Source organism: Melopsittacus undulatus, chromosome 2 (genome assembly GCF_012275295.1).
Source record: "Melopsittacus undulatus isolate bMelUnd1 chromosome 2, bMelUnd1.mat.Z, whole genome shotgun sequence".
Lineage (NCBI taxonomy): Eukaryota > Metazoa > Chordata > Aves > Psittaciformes > Psittaculidae > Melopsittacus > Melopsittacus undulatus.
The window spans coordinates 30,242,607-30,248,606 of record NC_047528.1 but is presented as its reverse complement, the minus strand read 5'-3'; the positions used below and the strand labels follow the sequence as shown (position 1 = coordinate 30,248,606).

The 6,000-nt window shown below is 37.8% G+C and overlaps 1 protein-coding gene across 1 annotated transcript in view; it reads right to left on the bottom strand.

Annotated features, from left to right (window-relative positions):
* Positions 1 to 311: 311 nt before the first annotated feature.
* Positions 312 to 6,000, bottom strand: part of EPSTI1 (epithelial stromal interaction 1) — a 49,336-nt gene continuing 43,647 nt past the window's right edge. The window contains exon 11 of the mRNA XM_034074555.1: positions 312 to 874. The gene's annotated coding sequence lies outside the window, so the exon portion shown is untranslated. The remainder of the gene's footprint in view (positions 875 to 6,000) is intronic.

Genomic DNA, 6,000 nt, shown 5'->3' with positions numbered 1-6,000 from the left:
TCTGCCTGGTTTATGTAACATGTTGTGTGGATCCTTCATTTCCATTAGAAATATCTTGATCATGCATCTGCCTTTTAGAAATCATTAAAGTGTTTTCTCCTGCAGAAACAGGGGGATAAAAATTAAATTCCATTAGACTAGAGGAACAAAGAAAAGTTAGAAACCAAAGCTAACCTTGGAGTAGCTTTCTTGACTCATGTAACAGAAGTTACAAAGGTAAAACAGGCAAAGTGAAAAACGTCACAGAAGATGTGGGAGAAATCAAATAAGTTTCAGTGTTATTTCAAGTTTTATTTCTTTCATGTGTTGTATTTTTTTAAGAACATATTTAAAAGAGCCTGTCTACAATACACACATTTTCTCTCAAGTATCTGCTGTTGAATACAATGATAAAGCAATTCCACAAAATCTCCAACAACACAAAACAAAAAAACACTTCTTCCTCATATCCCAAAAGAAAACCTTCTACCTGCTTCTTTAATTTGAGTCTCTGAGACAGTTTTGGCTGGATATAGAGCAGTAAGTAAACACAGATATTACTGCGGCTTCTGCAGCCACTAATGTTTACTTTTTCTGAGATCCCAAAGGCTGGGATAATTACATTCTGCAAGAGGCAAAACAATTTATATAAACCCCCTCCCCCCACACACACACATTCTCTTATTAAAAATTAAATAGGATTTCCATAATCAGCTGCGTCAAATGTACGCAAAGAATGACAGCTAGAAAGCAGTCTCTGCAGATTGCTCATGAAGTGGGTGTGAAGCTGAAGTCAGGGTAAGAAAAAAATCACAGTGGTAAAAGAGCACTTTCTTGGTGCTTTTACAAGGTCATTTGGTCCAGGCCAGATAAAAGTGAGCATTTCTCCAATACCCTGTAACAAGAGGGAGAAAATAGAATTAAAAATTATCTTTTGCAGCAAAACCAAAAATCAAAGTCAGTGTCTCTAGGATGAAGTCCACTGGAAAATAAAGTCTCCTGTTCTTCTGACAGGTTTTAGCTTTTAATTATGCAAAGCCCTCATGAGGGGATTTCTATTTTTTGGGAATTTAATTCACAAAATGTCCTAATTGTCTGCAGACATACTAATAACTTTGAAAAATGTATTTGTAGCAAGCTGAAATGTGTTTTCAAAACAGCAGTTAAACAACACTTAAAAAAGTACACACATCCATAATTCTTGTACAGTTCATGTGTAAATATATTATTGGTATTGTATATATTGTGAAAACCAACAAAGAATGCCTGATTTTAATTCCTCCAGCTGCCCACAGTTTACAAAACCTAACAGTATTGTGAGCTGAAAAAGATGGCCATTTCTTCCCCTGTGGGGAACTGCCTCTATCTGTTCATTGTCATATCTTTAGCGAATTTGAATTAATTTTTAATAACAATTTTACTGCTCATAAAACTGAAAAGACAACTCATGAGAGGCCAATAATATTATTTAGATACCATCTTCAGAATGCAACCCTGCTGCAAAAATACTAAAATAACTGTTGAAGCAGAAAATGAGGAGGAAGGTCACAGAATACCTGCATTTGTGGGAGAAGGGTTGAAAACAAAGGCCTTTATAGGCTTGATTTTTTTTTTAAATTTCTCTTTATAAAATCCTAGCTCTCAAAAAAAAAAAAAAAAGTTATGTCAAAGCCATCTCCTATGGCAAGAATAATATGTGTCAGTGCCTGAACTTGCTTTCAAAGTCTTCAAGCCTAGAAGCAAAGGCTCTGCAAAAATCTTTATATCAGAACTGGGAATCAGGGTAAGGAATCCCTTTCAGAAAAGAACAAAGGTGCAGCAAACCTTAAGAAAAGGTAATTTGAAAACAGAGGTCCTGATTTCTCTGATTCAGTTGTGGTGTTCTACCAATAGCATTCACCAATACGAATAGTCTTTTTGCCAGTGGGAAATAGCATGAAGAATGCAGCACACAAGAGAGTCACACTTTCACTTAAGAAAGCCCACTGAAACCTTGCAGAATTGCCTACTGCATTTCCAGCCACATTCCTCAGCTGCCCAGGTTTATCCACTCACCATCCACAATACAGAGAACATGGCTGTATTGAAGTTTTAGCCTAAATATCAAAGCATCCATAATACATGCTTTCCATGCCACAAGCACTTCCTCTGACTTGAAATACATGTTCTGCAGTTCTGTATGAAAGAAGGTGTTTCAAAATAAGTATGCGGCATTGCATGGCCCCAAACACAGAGGTGAAAAGCATTTATTTTAGGATCCCTTCCCTTGTTACTTGAAAATTAAACCGTGTAAGCTGTCATAATGAAATGCCAAATATGAAGCTAAATTAACACCAGCATCGGTACTAAAAACCTTTCTCCTCCTTTATTCCAAGTAGTTTGGACTCCTGGATAAAGAAAAACAAATGTACAATCATGGTTATCTAGTGGTGTGGAGCTTTCTTGATTATTTAGCACACTTTCCTGTCTTTTGAAACTCCATTTAAAGTAACAAGTAAGCCCTTCTGCAAGATTCCAGTTCCAGTAGTAAATATTTCTCTGATTTGAACTCAATATGACTAACATGATGTATCAATTCAGGAGATAAGCATATCTTGCTTTTGCTGGTAAAAAAAAAAATCAATCTAGAAATGTTGCAAATATCTTCAGATGCCTCAATCCTTTCTTGTTCTCACAAAATTTGAAAGAGTGAAAAGTTTCTACTGTTCCTCTCTGGACTCCTACTAATCTCTTTTATGATAGGATTTTCAAAAGAAAGTGATTGAACTGAAAGTCAAGCCAGGCAGTACACATCTGCATGTGCTGTTTGAGTGCTTTGTCAGAAGGAAGTCATTAAACTTAGCTATGGCATGCTTGCACCTACTCTTCTGAGGTCCCTGTATTGATGCTGATACTTCTGTGAGTAGTGTATTTACTGCCGTACTTCTGCCAGGAAAGACAAGCACATTACTCTCAGTTGAAAACCACAAAACAGCAAGTTTTAGGAAAAAAATAATAACCTTTTCAACTCAGATTATACATAGACTAACCAGGTTAAAGCTAAGTTAGCAAACCACATTTTTTGTTAAAACAAACATGACCACTGTGGATTGCACTCTGGAACTTATTCATATAAATATTCTATTCTCAATATGCCCATGTAAAGTAAAAGGTTTTTCTTTGTGTTGGGCAACCATCATTTTCAGTGCCACTTTATCCATCTAAAAGTTCATTAATGTCTGCATTAAAGACTTGTTGTGTATGGAAAACTGTGGTGCGCACCCTGGCCTTGTAATTTCAGGGATCTTTGAGCTATGGCTCTTTGTTATGCAATAGCTGACTTTATGACATGCTCCCTCTCGAAACGGTAGCAAACAGTATAAATCAAGTGCTGGCTGAGGCTCCAAGGAAACATTCCCATGGATCATACTACAAGAACTAAACCAAGTGTAACCCACAAACCATGTTTATTTTAAATAGTTTTATCCATAAATCATGTTTCCTCAAAACAGATTTATCCAGCATACATTGAGTTCCTATTCTGCACATGAGAAAGGAAAAGAATAGGGTTTTCTGTCACACTGCACCTGTGTATTCAGGGCACAGTTGCTTCACTCAACAAATATCTAGAATTATGCATCCACTGAAAATGTAGAGTCAGCATCCAAAAGAGCATTTCTCATTCTTATGCATCACACCAGGTGTAATGGAGACATGAAAGGAGAGGGTGTAATATGTCATGTTGCCTCCTAGATTCTGGCTTTACTATAACTCAGAGAGTTTCAACAAGACAACTAGTATTTCATTAAAGAAGAGTAGGCAAATAAATTTCATATGTTTACCATGTGACCTCTTCTCATTAATAGAATAAGCAAAAGGGTCCCTGGCAGTGCTCCATTTTCAAACAAAAAAAAAAGCAAGGGCTCTGTTATAGGCTTGCCATGCATCAGCACTGGGTCTTTAGAAGGCCCTCCGTTCCTGAACATGGGCAAATCTCTTGAGGGAGTTAATAAAGAAATGTGCAACTGTTTTAAAGTTATTATTTTGTAAAAATTTAAGTGTTTTAGCATTTAAATAAAACTGATAATTTGTGCTGCTAGAGTGAACAGATACTGTTCCAGTCACAGGTCCCATCTGAGTAAGGGTTATATCTTACTGATTAAATTTTGATGTCAAAATGACAACTGTTACTTTATTACCCTCATATCCCCTCCTATCCTAAAAGGTTTATCCTTATGTTAGAGACAACGGCACTGCAAAGGACATCAAAACTTTCTTGATAGCACACAACAAGATTCAATGTTCCCTCAAGGGTGCAATATCTTACAGACAGAAGTGGAGATTTATTAATTTGTCTTCCCATTAAAAAAGGAAACCACACAAACCACCCAGACAGTGCCCTGCCATTTAGAATCAAAAAGGGAGAAAAGATTACTTTCACAAAGATCCTTCTGGAAATAACAGCTTACAGATATTCCTAATAAAACACAAGATGTCTGGAGGGCAGATGAATTAATGAATTTCCTATTGATCAAGGGACAATTGGGCAATGCAACTGCTCTCCTCCGCCCCGCACAGAAACACACAATATATTTTCCTTCCCCCCTCCTCTCCATGTCCCCTTCTGTGTCCCCTAGCCCCCAGGAAAACAGAACAGAGCTGCAGCTGCTTTGGAGCTGTGCCCATGCCAATCGACCAGAGGGCTGCAGCTGAGCAATGCACAGAATGCCCAGGTCCTTCCACCACCCCTCAGGCTAGGGCACTGATTTGGAGCTTCTCCACTGCCAGCACTGAAACATGATCACTTTTGAGACTTATACTCCCTTTCAAATTTGGCTAAGGTTGGCCAGCAGGTTGAAAACCTTATTGCATGCAGACAGACAGCATGATCATACAAACTTAATTTACTGAGGAAATCAGTCTAATAGATATAATAGTGAAAAATACAGCAGGTATATTGACGTCATGGTGCCATGTTCAGTTTCTGTTCTGTGTGAAGCTGTTGTGACTGTAAAGAGTTCAAACAGAAGAAAAAAAAAGAGAAGGGGGAAAGAAAACAAATACTTCTTTTTCAGTGCCACTGCACAGACGGAGCAGGCTCAAAAATTACCTGCAGGTCTTAACTTTGGAAACATTTTTAATTTAATCGTCATTTATAGTCTGACCTGCTACAGTTAGCTCCCTTGTAATGTAAATGCCACACTGCAGACTACAGGACTTGCAAGCCCAACCTGGAGTTCAGATCTTTTTGTTTAAAATCCCAAGGGAAGGGAGAAGTATCTTCGTATAATCAAAGACAGTGAGATTGCAACCTCTAGCCTATCTTTTGAGAATTACTTTTTTTTCTTACTTTTGTTACAAATACACTTTCTTAATTCCTTTCCATGATGTCATATTCTTTCATAGCTTATTCTTTCCCTGCTTTGTTCAGTCTTCATATCCCACATCACAGCATAAAGGAAAAATGGATAATCAAGCATTACCCAACAGAAGGCAGGCTCCTTGGGAGCCATTAAGTAAACATCATAGTAGGACATCTATCATTTCTACACACTGGCTTTTATTGCATTTATGTTGATGCAGTCCTTGACAATATATATTAAAAAAAAAAAAAACAAACCAAAACACGTAAATTGGCTGCGTATGTCACAGAGTTGTCTTGTTAAAACTGTGCTGGGCTGACTGAACTTGTTTGGTGGTACTAACACCCACTCTGTGGAAGATGACATATGGCATCTGGCTAAAGGCAAACCTCCTCTCTCTGCAGACAACAGCAAGGGGTTGTAATGGTGACAGCAGGCATTCTGATGGAGATGCTAGAGTTTACATATTGGGAATCTCAGCTGTGCCACACATTTTCTTTTGAGTTTATCAGGAAACAGTTTACAAATTGGGACAAAGGACACAAAGTGAAATAAAAATACTAATTTCTGCCCTTGCTGCCTTTATTAACCCTTCTGCAGACTTTGCCTTTTACCTCTTACAAGGCATCACTAAGCTCCTTCCTACTCTGAAGTCTAATTCTGCTATCCGCACATGTGC